This window comes from Esox lucius, chromosome 1, assembly GCF_011004845.1.
Source record: "Esox lucius isolate fEsoLuc1 chromosome 1, fEsoLuc1.pri, whole genome shotgun sequence".
In the NCBI taxonomy this organism is placed as follows: domain Eukaryota; kingdom Metazoa; phylum Chordata; class Actinopteri; order Esociformes; family Esocidae; genus Esox; species Esox lucius.
Genome location: NC_047569.1, coordinates 10,687,074 through 10,700,322, shown reverse-complemented (window position 1 = coordinate 10,700,322; position 13,249 = coordinate 10,687,074). Strand labels below are relative to the sequence as shown.

At 39.9% G+C, this 13,249-nt stretch overlaps 1 protein-coding gene and 2 long non-coding RNA genes across 4 annotated transcripts in view; 2 read left to right on the top strand and 1 right to left on the bottom strand.

Moving 5' to 3' along the window:
* Positions 1–709: 709 nt before the first annotated feature.
* LOC109615823 lies at positions 710–2,336 on the top strand. The gene is made up of 3 exons (XR_002196830.3): positions 710–821; positions 1,430–1,545; positions 1,843–2,336. It is a non-coding gene; the product is annotated as an uncharacterized LOC109615823 (long non-coding RNA).
* A 686-nt stretch (positions 2,337–3,022) lies between these two features.
* Positions 3,023–5,321, bottom strand: LOC109615824. The gene is made up of 3 exons (XR_002196831.2): positions 5,222–5,321; positions 3,183–3,301; positions 3,023–3,090 (listed from the first exon to the last, which is right to left on the bottom strand). It is a non-coding gene; the product is annotated as an uncharacterized LOC109615824 (long non-coding RNA).
* Positions 4,779–13,249, top strand: part of LOC105029110 (arf-GAP with Rho-GAP domain, ANK repeat and PH domain-containing protein 1) — a 74,339-nt gene continuing 65,868 nt past the window's right edge. For both annotated transcript variants that reach the window (XM_034291451.1, XM_034291450.1), the window contains exon 1: positions 4,779–4,928. The gene's annotated coding sequence lies outside the window, so the exon portion shown is untranslated. The remainder of the gene's footprint in view (positions 4,929–13,249) is intronic.

Sequence of the window (13,249 nt, the reverse complement as noted above, 5' to 3'; positions counted from 1 at the left end):
CTTGATGAAAAAGTTAGTTATCTTCACCTTTCTTGATAGTTATTGTATAAATGTAATTTACGAATGAAAGAAAAAAGTATGTTGTTAAGCCATGAAAGAAAAAAATATGTTTTTATGCCATGAAATGAAATAGCTTTGACAGACTTGATAGCAATTGCTCAATTCCTATGACTATTTGAGTAAGTTAGTAAATACTGGTAAAGCCTATTACTGGCTAATAAGCTGTTCAAACGGCCAGTGGCAAAAGATAACAGTTCATAGACGCTATTTGTGGTGGAGGTATACTTAGTAAGAAATGTTAGTCTGTTTAACTGTATCAATGTCATTCATGAATGGCCAATTAGCTGTTAAAACGGCCAGTGGGAAAAGAGGATTTGTTCATAGACACTTCAGGCTACACTGACACCCGACAAACGTAGAGATCTGTGATGTAGTGGTTAGCGACACAGCCTTTCACGTGGGCGCCTGATCGAATCTCAAGAGGGCAATACTTTCTATTGCGTTCTGGCTGAACTAGGCATGCCTGGTTTCTTGCTATAACCCCAGGAATGGTTACATATAAACCAAGCGAGGAAGTAGGTCTTAAACTCTGTATTTCATTTATTAACAGGAGCCCATTAACACCAGTCTACATGATCACTTTCCACTGCTGGAACATTCCAGAACTCCAAAACATAAACAAATACCTAGCTTCAACACCTGGGGCCCGTTCTTCGTACGTCGCTAACTCAGTTAGCTGGATTTGATTGTTGACGATTTGGCATGATCTTGGATCGTTTGGTTCTTCGAAGCTCATCCTAGACTTGCTGTCATAGCAACAGGTCCGTAAGCTTAAACCTGCTCAGGAGCAGGCTTATTTCATGTAAACAGGATTAGATTGAGGCTTTATAAGCGGAGGAGATAGGGAAGTCTGTCAAAGCCATGTCTTGTCCGTTTTTACGCGAGCAACCTGTTGCGGAAGGTGGGAGAATAATTCGCAGAGCTTTTCAAATTAAATCGGGTATTGCGGGATAGACAGGATCCTTTAGCCCAGCGCGAAAGTATAATTGTTGAGAGATACCGTTTTTCTCATGAGGGTGTCATTTACATCATTTATTTGTTGGAACCACACATTAAGTGTTCAACACGGAGGAGTCGGGCTTTGACAACTGCACAGACTGTGTGCATTGCCCTGAGATCCTTTGCGAGTGGCACTTTCCTTACTATTGGAGACGCAGAGAACTTAGTGAAATGTGCTGTCTGTCGTGCCATTCGCAAAGTTTACCTGGCACTCAAGCAGTTTTTAGGGGTTTTTGTGGTATTCCCAAGCCACTCAAGACCCCAGGTTGTAAAGCAGATTTTTTTTGCTATTGCAGGTACATTTATAATTGTTAATGACATGCAATCATGACCATGCCAAAAAGTATGACTAACAGTATGTGTCATTCAGGCTTCCCTAACGTGATTGGTGCCATAGACTGCACACACATCCCCATCAAGGCCCCACCTGGCCCAAATGAAGGCGATTTTGTGAACTGAAAGGGGGTTCACAGTGTAAATGTGCAGGTAAGTTACTATTACAATTTATAATATTCCAAATTAGTAACATTACATAAAAAAAAAGGAATGAAATCAAAAAGTATGCAGTTGACGGACTAAAATCTCTCAGATGGTGTGTGACTCTATGTTCCATATTACAAATGTGGAAGCAAAATGGCCAGGATCAGTGCATGACTCAAGAATTTTCAGAGAGTCACATTTATGCACATTATTTGAACGTGGTAAGGGAACATAAATGTCAAGCTCACAGTATTACACACACTTATGCTGAGCCTAACAAAACTGCATTTTTCCATTATACAGGGGATTTTGATGGGATCCTGCTTGGAGACAGGGGCTATGCCTGCAGGCAGTATTTTATGACGCCCTTCCCTGACCCAAACCCTGGACCACAAACCCATTACAATGCAGCTCTAGCCAGGACAAGGGCACGCAGTGAAAAGACCTTTGGGCAACTAAAGGAAAGATTTCAGTGTCAGAAAAGTCTGAGGGTTGCACCTGACAGGGCCTGTGACATAATTGTTACATAACATCGCCACCATCAGAAAGGAGAGGATCCCTGTGGTGGTGGTGCAGCCTGATCAAAACATGCCTCATGCAACAAAAGTAAAAAGTAAAAGTACAACACTGTCCACCTCTGTATTAGTTCTTTGTGCAGACTCTTCTGCAAGCCTTTCTGTAGGCCTTTCTCTAGGTGTGGACTCCTGCAACTCAAATTGCAGACAGAAAGAATAGGTACACAAGTAGACTATATACAAATTAGTGTAAAGTCATTTATGCACTTACAGGTTCTTCCTCCAAAGGACAGTTTTCTGAGAGGGTTTCTTCACTGTCCTGTGCAATGGAAATAAATGGGTATTACAGAGTGTTGCAATTTCTTCCCTTTATGCAAGTTAGACAAAGTACACAACTTACTACATATGCTTCAGCCACCACTTGCATGGGAACAAGTGTTGGTGTATCATGTAAAACTGCACAAAAGAGGGGGGGGGGGTTGTCATTACAATTAACTACACTGTAAAAAATATAATGTGATCAATAACTCATGGCCACATATTTTGTATTAATTAAAAAGTTTAGAAGTTTTCACTTTCACAAAGAGTTGAAATGACTGTACAAGCCATTTGGATTATACTTCATTTAATGCAGCAACAAATAATTTTAGTGTACTAAGAAAATTGAAAGCTCATTTAGCCTACCAGTAATGAAGGTGTTGCTGCTACTGGTCCCTGTCTTTGGGTCTGAGGAAGAGCTGCCAACAGGGATGCCCTCCACAATGGTTCGGTTTTCATTCAATCCAAGGGCCAGCTCCTCTGCTGGGTTATATTGTGGTGGTGCAGGACCATCAGCTGTTTGTTTTTTTTCAGCCTTTTTCTTGGTGGCTGTTATAAACAGACAAACACATTATTTAACAGTGGCTTTTTAAAAAGAAGGGGAAAAAAAGTGGCTTTTTAAAATGAAGACAGTATGAATTAAAGGCTACCATTTTGTAGAATATTCTTGTATTTCACTTTTACTTGTTCCCATGTTCTAGTGGGTCCAGTGGTGGCTCTGACATTAAAAAGAGTAAATATTAAATTATTAAAATGCAAAAATACATACTGTAGAAAATGATAGAAACATCTACTATGGACAACACTTACGCATTTAATTTGTCTGCTACTTTTTGCCAGCCCTCTCTCCTGGCTTTTGCAGACTTTGTTCCCTGTCGTTTTAATTAACGACTCAAATTCGGCAAAACCTTCCATTAAAAGCTCTTGTTCTGCTTGGGAGAAAAATTGGGCACGTTCTTTGGCCATGCTGAACAGCCAATAGTAGCGTTGCTGATCAATGTTTCTACTGTCGATACATATCCCCTTTTAAGCCAACACATGAACGCGCAATTATCTCAGATAACTCAATCCAGCAATAATCATACACAACAGGTGTGTTCGAAGAACCCAATTAGCCGGATCATGATTAGCACGATGATATCATCTTGGATGTGTCATTTGATCTCGGATGTAATAAGCGACTTACGAAGAACGGGCCCCTGTTGGCTGATGTGTTATGACTGCTTATTCCACATTACCAGACTTATTTTAGACGTTTTTCAATCCCACTTCTGTCCCTTAATTTACACATAAGCGGTGAAATCGCTTGCGGTTCCGCTAGAGACAAAGGGAGTCAGCTGACAACGCCCCACCTTTGCTGTTTTGACCAATTGGTTACTTTTACCTGGGAAATGCAGCCTATTGCGTTCAAGGAAAAAGGCAGTCCCAACATAAACAAAACAGAGTAGTAATCTCCGATCATTAAAATTAAACTCACTAAAAGAAAACAGGGGATTTGAGCAGATTTCTCTGCTATAGTCTGCAAGCAAATCAAGAGAACCGTGACAGCCCCGCAGAAACGATTCATTAACGAAAATGTGTGCATGCCATTTGTTTTAAAAACTACATCATCTATAGATCTCGTTTGATTTTGCCACGTTCAAAGCATGTCAATTTAAAATAATTCATTCAATACATTTTTCTGTTCACTGAAGGGTTAACGTTAGTTGGCAAATCCTGGCTTTTCGCCCGTATTAAGTGTACGATATCTCCTTTTGAATGTCTAGCATGCCGGTTGTGTGGGTGAGGGATGACTCCATGTTATGTATCGAGGTTGCCTCGGAGACGGTCTTTGGCAGTTTGAATGCCAACGTTTACTGTTAGTTCTCATATAGGCTACAACAATCAGTAAAAAATATCAGTGTCACTCAGTGGCCACTAAAGGAAAAGCAGCGCAATGCGTAACAGCTCCTGTTATCAACACTTCAGAACTATAGACAGGAGTCACTTGTCGCCCTCCTATGGTTGAAAACGTCACAGCACACTATCCCAGAGATGTTTAGAAAAGTGGATGTGGATACTGTTTCCACTCTTAATGGGAAAATATGTTTTAACAGAATGATTACTGTTCCCACGCACGTGACTGCATTTACCCTGTTAAAAAGCAGTTAGATGGACGAATGTGTGTTTACATTAAGTATGCATGTAAATAATTTATTAGCCTGGATTCTTAGGTTTCATATTCAAAATGTTAACTAAGTTTAACATTTGTGTGGTTTGCTGATGTTGAAATCGCTGGATTATTGATGGTAACTAAGTGTGGATGTCGGGTTTTCTCCGACACATTAGGCTATCGTAACACTGTGTAGAAGATGTGGAAAGTGGACGGGCTGAATTTTAGCAGATCATGTGACCGCTGCGGAAGTTTTTGGTAGAATAGTGTTTTTGCTGCTGGTGCTTTTGAGGCATGAGAGAAAAAAAAGATATAATCGCCGAGGTCTACTCGACCTGGTCCCAACAAATTTTAAAACATAAAAACTGAAATCACCCTGGAAACTGTTTCAAAACATTTTAACAGTAAGTACATTTTAACTTTCTGGGAAATCTAGCATATGATTGAATACAAAAACCTTAACAACTTTAGTCGAAAGAACCATTCACTTTTGTGGAGAAGTCCGCTGCAGTTTCAAGGAGTTTCAATGGCATAGCCTCGTCTCATATGAAATTGTCAGCAGCTACACGTTTTTAGTTAAACCTACAGAATTGTATTTGGACCGGTTTTGTTGTATTTAATATATGTCTAGTAAAATGAATGACCGCAGCGTTTTAAAGTGAATACATCTGTAAAATCCGAAACGGCGTTTCCTTACCGTTCGGGATATTCAGGCCACTACACGAAGGACTAAGAAGCACTTGAGGACACATTCTCCGTTATGGTGGAATGCTGGAGCGGTTGTTTATTCCAGGGGGATGTTGTCTTTCCCTACTTACCCGATTCAACGTCCGCAGATTTTACTAGCTATAGAAAGAATATGAAACAAGTGGATGATTTACTTGCCAACACAGCTATTTCTGTTCCTGTATGCAAATGTGATCACTGAAAGGGAAGTTATTAATGTCTTTAAAGAGACTAAGTGAAGGTGGACATCAGTGTCCCGCAGTCGTCCGATTTAGTGCAGGTGCATTTGACAGGTGTTTTTTGAAGTTCTAAGGTGTGTGTCGGATGGATGCGTTCTAAAAAATTTGATGCAATGTGATTTTACGCGAGTTTCCATGCCCACCTGTGATCTTGGTGATGGTGATAAAGATAAATATACTAGTGACGCGTTTCCCGACAGGGCTGCTTTGCTACGCTGATTTGCGTGTGTGGTGTGTATGGCTGGGCTCTGCTCGATCAGCGATAGGCTATCAGTGTAACGTGGAAACACTGATAGTTTGATAGTTGAAGTACCGTTTCCTGCTGAGTACGCGCTAATGTGCTTAAGACACAATATCCTACTGGACCTGAGAAATAGGTGTCTGCAAGTGAGTGTGTGCATATATGCGTGAGAAGTGTAGGTGGAGAAAGAGTTAGTTTGGCCTTTGGAAGAGTATAACCTACTGACTCACCTCCAAATCCCCAACCGTCTGATCAAGAGGAAATACTGATGAAAGGCTGTAGGCAACACTAACCACTCAACTATGCAATTTTCACCAAAGACCTACTGAGACCCAGGGTCGTTACTGGGCAGGATAGCCGGTAGTGTACAACTCATTGAAAAAACTATGAAGGACTCTGTAACAGCTTTTATAACAGTAACAACATTTCTAGGTAGGAACACACAGGTGAGAGTGTCTGACTTCTAGCTCCCCAGTCTCCAGGTGACATCTGCCTCACATCTCACTATAGAACAGCACCTATGGATGACAGGTTCAGGACAGTTCCCATAAACTAGGATATGATTCAATTCCAGTTAGCAGAAGCACTGTGTCAGAATTTTTTTAGTGTTTGAGGGGTCGAGGTCACGTATCACAACAAAGCAGCTTTATTTGTTACTCATGATGAGGATTTGAAACTGTGTGTATGTCTGATAGAGACAGAACTAGAAACAAAAGTATTCTGCCCAGAAGCTGACTGATGCTGAACATTTCACTTCTTAGTGACAGCAAACACTAGTCTCTTCCTTAACGTCCCCTGGCTCCTCCACTCCATCCTCGTTTCCCCTTCGTGCTTCTCTGTCCCCCTACCCCATCACCACCTGAATATCTTCCATTATGGCACCGTCTGTGTCTTCTGTGCATCTTCCTTACAGTATGTTTGGGTTGTATTCTGCATGCACCATATGGTAGGTCTATGGTACACGCTCATAAAAAAAAAAAAAAACATAAAAATAAAAGAGGCAAAAAAATGCATGAGACAATGTTGACAGTATTGACAAGGATGACCAAGAGGATCCCAAAAAATCCCGGCAAGTGGCTTTGCGCCTTATAGCGTGGGCCGAAGCAGGGGAGTAGTGAGTTGACAGAAATGTATGATATAGACTACCATGGACGCTTCCTTCATAGAACCAGAGTGACCCAAGTATCTGCACATTTCCAAGGTTTAACAAATACACCGCTTTCTATTTCCCCCCTACAAATTTGAGCTAGCTTCAACAGTTTGAGAAATTGTCTATAATGACCCCTTGAATTAAAGGTACGACTCTAAGGAACACATACGTGTGTGTGTGTCAACTATTTCTGTCTATGAGACAAGCTTTGTAGGACAGGTTAAAAAGAACTGTGGCAAAATCGCTAATTAAAATAATGCTTATTTTCTTTTCTACTGCCAATTATTTAATGAATTTCTTAATACCATTCTCATTCTCATACAAACCATAAACCTAAAGCCTCCAATTTTGTTTTGCATCTTTAGCTGTGTTCATTAGCATAATGGCAGTAGCCTGAAGTCCTAATATATATATATATATATATATATATATATATATATATATTTTCAAATAGCAACCAGTGGTTCCTAATATAGAGAATTAAATTGCTTATACGGATCATGTTTTGGCTATTTTTAAACAATTAATTGTGTTAGGGTAATAATATTGTGTTTTTTGCAGAAAAGCGATTTTCTTTTAATGTATGTTAAAGGGATAGTTTGTCAAAAAAATATATTTTTTTCTAAAGATTCTCTTACCAAACATGAGTCCAGAATGGACGTAGAGTCATTGTTTCCAACCATCCATTATTCAGCTCTGTCCCCGGCTGTAATTAGTGTTCTTAGCATCGTCCAAATTCATGAATGGAAACTGTTCTTCCCACTACAGCAAAGCTGCATTGTAAATTGAAAACTACTCCAAAACACTCCAAACTGCATTTTGTAATCTGCCACAGTAGTGTCAGTTATTATATATATATTTTAACTATCAGTGTTTCCACGTTCCACTGATGCTGATAGCCTATTGCTGATCGAGCAGAGAGCACGCCATGCACTGTAGAGTGACCAAACAACCGGCGGAATTTGGTCAATCCAAACCAGCACTAGTGAACTATTTCCTACAGCCGTTCACACAGCTTGTGCGCTTCGTCGATTATGTCGTTGGGGTGGGAGTGAGTTTCTCTAGTTGGCCCATTATTGTGAATATCGTTGGTGATTTTATTTCTATCATTGTGGAAAATCCCACATTCGTATTTTGTTTGCAAAGAAAGGATACAAGGGACCTGGGAGAGGAGACTTGGTGTTTCACCACTCGTTGCCATATCTTAATCCAGACATGTAGCACTTCATTCTACAATTGACATACAATTTAGTTAAATAAATTAAATCATATACATTTGTTGTCTACCATTGCCTGATTAGCTTTGTTGACATCAATTGAATAAAAATGTTTAGCTTTGAGCCTAAAGCCTCTGAGTCAACGTTTGTGCACCAAAAACCATGGACCAGATGGTAAGTTTACTTTCAAAGGATTTTGCAGATTTTGCATTTCTAACCTTAATTGGCAGATCATTCCACAGTAGTGGAGCTCTATGAGAAAAGGCCCTGCCTCCGGCTCTTTGTTCAGAAATTCTAGGTATAATTAAAAGGCCTGCATCTTGCGATCGTATGTTACGTGTAGGTATGTATGGCTGGATCATTTCAGCAAAGTAAGTAGGAGCAAGTCCATGTATTGATTTATAGGTTAACAATAAAACCTTAAAATCAGCCCTAACCCTAACAGGCAGCCAGTGTAAGGACGCTAGTACAGGAGTAATGTGTTACATTTTTTGGGTTCTAGTTAGGATTCTAGCAGCCATGTGCAGCACTAATTGAAGTTTATTTATTGATTTGTCAGGGTAACTGGAAAAAAGAGCATTGCAGTAATCTAGTCTAGAAGTAAAGAAAGCATGGATTAGTTTTTCTGCATCTGTTTCTGATAAAAAGTTTCTGATTTTTGCAATGTTTCGAAGATGAAAATAAGCAACTCTTGAGACATATTTTATATGTTCATCAAAGGACAGGTCAGGGTCAAGGGTAACGCCAAGGTTTCTTACAGTTTTTTGGGAAACGACCATGCAGCCATCGAGGTTCACAGTGAGATCTGCTAACAACGCTCTTTGTTTCTTGGGTCCTAAAACAAGCATTTCTGTTTTCTTGAGTTTAAGAGCAGTAAGTTCTCTGTCATCCACTTCCTAATATCTGAAACGCATGCTTCCAAAGTAGCTAATTTTGGGGCTTCTCCATGCTTTATTGAAAGATATAACTGTGTGTCATCAGCATAACAGTGAGAATTTACATTGTGATTTTCGGATTACATTGCCCAGAGGCAGCATATATAGTGAGAACCATAATGGGCCCAGAACTGAGCCTTGAGGAACACCAAAGCATTCCTTTGACTTGTCAGAGGATATGCCATCCACACTAACAAACTGATATCTTTCTGATAAATAAGATTAAAACCAGGCTAGAACATGTCCACGTAGCCCAATATGGGTTTCCAGTCTCTCTAAGAGAAGGGCGTGATCAATAGTGTCAAAGCAGCACTAAGATCAAGAAGCAACAGGACGGATGCGGAACCTTTGTCTGAGGCCATTAGAAGGTAATTTGTTACCTTCACGAGTGCAGTCTCAGTACTATGATGGGATCTGAAACCGGACTGGAGCATTTCATAAATGTTATTTGTCTTCAGGAATGCATTCAGTTGTTGGGAAACACAGGCTTCATTTCTGCTAATTTTAGTGAGTTTGGTACACATCCGGAGGAAAGGGAGCAATTTATTATGTTCAACATTGGCTGACCTAGCACAGGAAATAGCTCCTTAAGTAATTTTATTGGAATCGGGTCTAGCTGACAGTTTGTGGGTTTAGAACTCATTAAAAATGTAGTGAATGTGTCAAGCGATACGGTATCAAAAAATTTAAGTGTCCCCATTGACACCTGGTCAAGGAGGTTCAGGACATTCTCAGGACAACTGAGATTTTGAGGACCATAACTATTTAAGGAGGAGTCAGTTATTTGTTTTCTAATGGTGACAATCTTTTCATCAAAGTAGTTCATGTATTCATTACAACTAAAGTGAAGACCCACTTCACTTGTTGAGCTTTGCTTTTTTGTTTGCTTTGCAACTTTTTTGGTATTGTAGTGTACTGTCTATCCAGGCTAGTCTGAATACTTCCAACTTGGTGGAGCGCCACTTTCGTTCCAATTTTCTGGAGGCTTGCTCAAGTGCTCTAGTATTGTCTGTGTACCAGGGAGCAAGTTTCTTGTTGTGTATTTCTTGAGTTTTTAGTGGTGCAACCGTATCTAATGTATTTCAGTGTTGAGTTTAGATCCTCAATTTGATCGTTTACAGATTTTTTTACTCTGTCGTTAATGAGCGAACTTGTTAGAATATCAAGGAATTTATTTGTAGTCCGAGAATTTATAGTACAGCTTTTGAAACTCATTGTTTGCGGAGCAAGTGGATTTCTTGTTTTAATTGTAAATGTAATAAGACAGTGATCTGATAATACAGGATTTTGGGGGGAAATTATTAGATATACAATATCTATTTCTCATGACAGGACTAAATCTAAGGTGTGATTGTGGCAATGTGTTGGACCTGAGATATGTTGGATAAAACCCATTGAGTCAATTATGGCTTCAAAGGCTTTTTGAAGAGGATCATTGGACTTTTCCATATTAATATTGAAATCGCCAAAAATGTGAATACTATCTGCCATGACTACAAGGTTAGACAAGAATTCTGGAAACTCATTGAGGAACATTGTGTATGGTCTGGGGGGCCTGTAAATAGTAGCTATGTAAAACGATTTATCGGCCTGAGTAACTCTCATAAGTAAAACTTCAAAAGATTGTAAATCAGTGATGTGTTTGAGAGTAAATTTATATTTACGGTCAAAAATATTAGCAACACCCCCTCCTTTTCGGGATGCACGAGGGATATGATCACTAGTATAGCCAGGAGGAGAGGCCTCATTTAAGGCAATGGATTCATCAGGCTTTAGCCACGTTTCACTTAAACCAATAACATCTAGTTTACGATCAGAGTTCAATTCATTTACTGCAACTGCCTTTGGAGCAAGGGACCTAATATGTAGGAGTCCCATTTTGAGATGCGAGGGGATACAGTCATTTTTATTTTTACTTGTGACCAAGGTGGAGGAAGGCTTTATCTTAATAAGGTTGTTTTTGTTAGCATCTCATGGTGAGGCTATAGGAGTGAGACTCCTGTCAATGTTTCTAAATAAAAGAGCACCATTCCAGCTTGGATGGAGTCCATCACTCCTCAGCAGATCAGGCCTGGCCCTATTTCTGGGAGAGTCCCAAAAAGAGAGCAAGTTATCTACAAACTCAACCTCCTGCGACGGGCAGAACTCAGTTTTCAGCCAGCGATTGAGTTGCGCAAGTCTGCTCTTCACCACCCCTAGCTGGGAGGGGGCCACAGACAATTACTTGATGCCGACACATCTTTCTAGCTGGTTTACACGCTGATGCTACGTTCTGCTTTGTAAACTCTGACTGTTTCATCCTAACGTCGTTGGTGCCAACGTGAATAACATTATCTCTGTACTCTCTATATTTGCCAGTTTTAGACTTCGCTAGCACCAGCCCCAGATTTGCGGCTACGTCGGTGGCTCTGCCCACCGGTAAACAGTGTATGATCACTGGCTGATTCTTTAGTCTAATACTGCGTGTAATGGAATCACAGATGACTAAAGTTTTTAGTTTTTCAAGGCCACCGGTAGAACATGCCTGCCGATCATTCCCCTCTGAAGACGGCTAAAGCATAATGTTAAGTCTGATGTACAAGAGGCCTAAACAGTGCATTTTGGATGTACAATCAGGTTATGAAACTTAGAAACATAGTTGGCCAAAATCTGTTAATCAGAGATGCCTGATAGGTCCAGGAAAGTATAGGTCCAGCAAAGTATAGCAACCTAGATTACTGCTTGAATCAAATCAGAAAGATGGCTCTTTTGCCTATAAACAGATCATATGATCAAATGACAATGAGTATGGACTTGACAATTTAAAAAAAACGTACAGTCTACAAGAATCATTCTAAAATGTCCTCAGCAAATTAATTTGAATGGGGTTAGCCAACAACTAGGAGTTTGTCTTGCTAGGTTGGACAGACACTTTGATGCTTAATGTAGTTTAGTATGCCTGATTGTTTTTTATTTTTGAGCTTGAAAATATAAAGCACTTTTGATTGCCCCATGTATGGAATATGCTATCCAAATAAATAGTCTTGCCTCATACACTTGGTTGCTAATGTTAGGTAGCTACTTACTATTTTGATAGCTGGCCATTGATGGTCCTTCTGGCCTAGAACATGTTTGGAATGTAAAAAAGTATCCAGCACCCCAGAAGTTATGAGGGCTGGCAAAATCCGGATGATCAAGCACACATCTTGGAACAAGTTCTGCTTCAGGGACTGGGTCATTCACTGTCTCCAGCATTGGGATCAATAGTTCCCATTCGTTGCAACAAAAGCATTCGGTTTCAGTTGGCATTAGATTGCACGATACACAGCGACACCACCATCCTCTGGACATTCAGGGAAAGGGTTGGGGATTAACTGGCTACTGTTCTAGCCTCTAGTTCAGTCGATTCATCCTCTGTGTAAACATGTAAGGTTCTATCCCCCAGAAAAAGTATTCTTCTTGATCATATTTATGTATTTTCCTTTGTCTCTCAAGCAAGTACATTTTGACTTTCCTTTGGTGAATATCAACGACGACATAGGTAACTTGCTTCCTAGCTAGCGAATCCTACCTTTAGTTTTCTGTGACATATACACCTATTGCTGAAAGAATGCCTGGATTGATGTAATTGTGAACAAAACTGACCGGTGAACACGGGAAGAACCTGTTTATTTGAAATGACAAATATATGCGAAACTTACAACTTTTATAGAAGAATACAACATCATCATGCTGTTTCAGTTAAACAACACCACTAGTCTTGTTTTGGAGTGTTTTGGAGTAGGTGCAATGCAGCTTTACTGTAGTTGGATGAACAGTTCCCATTCATGAATTTGGACGATTCGGATTGTGCTATACAGTTGTGCTCATAAGTTTGCATACCCTGGCAGAAATTGTGAAATTTTAGCACTGATTTTGAAAATATGACTGATTATGCAAAAAAGAAGCCATTTATTATCACATAGTTGTTTTCCTCCTTTTTAAATCATAATAGTAACAGAAATCACCCAAATGGCCTTGATCAAAAGTTTACATACCCTTGAATGTTTGGCCTTATTTCAGACACACAAGGTGACACACACCAGTGAAAATGGCAATTAAAGGTCAATTTCCCAGACCTGTGACCTTTTAAATTGCAATCGGTGTCTGTGTATAAACAGTGAATGAGTTTGTTAGCTCTCACGTGGATGCACTGAGCAGGCTTGATACTGAGCCATGGGGAGCCGAAAAGAACTGTC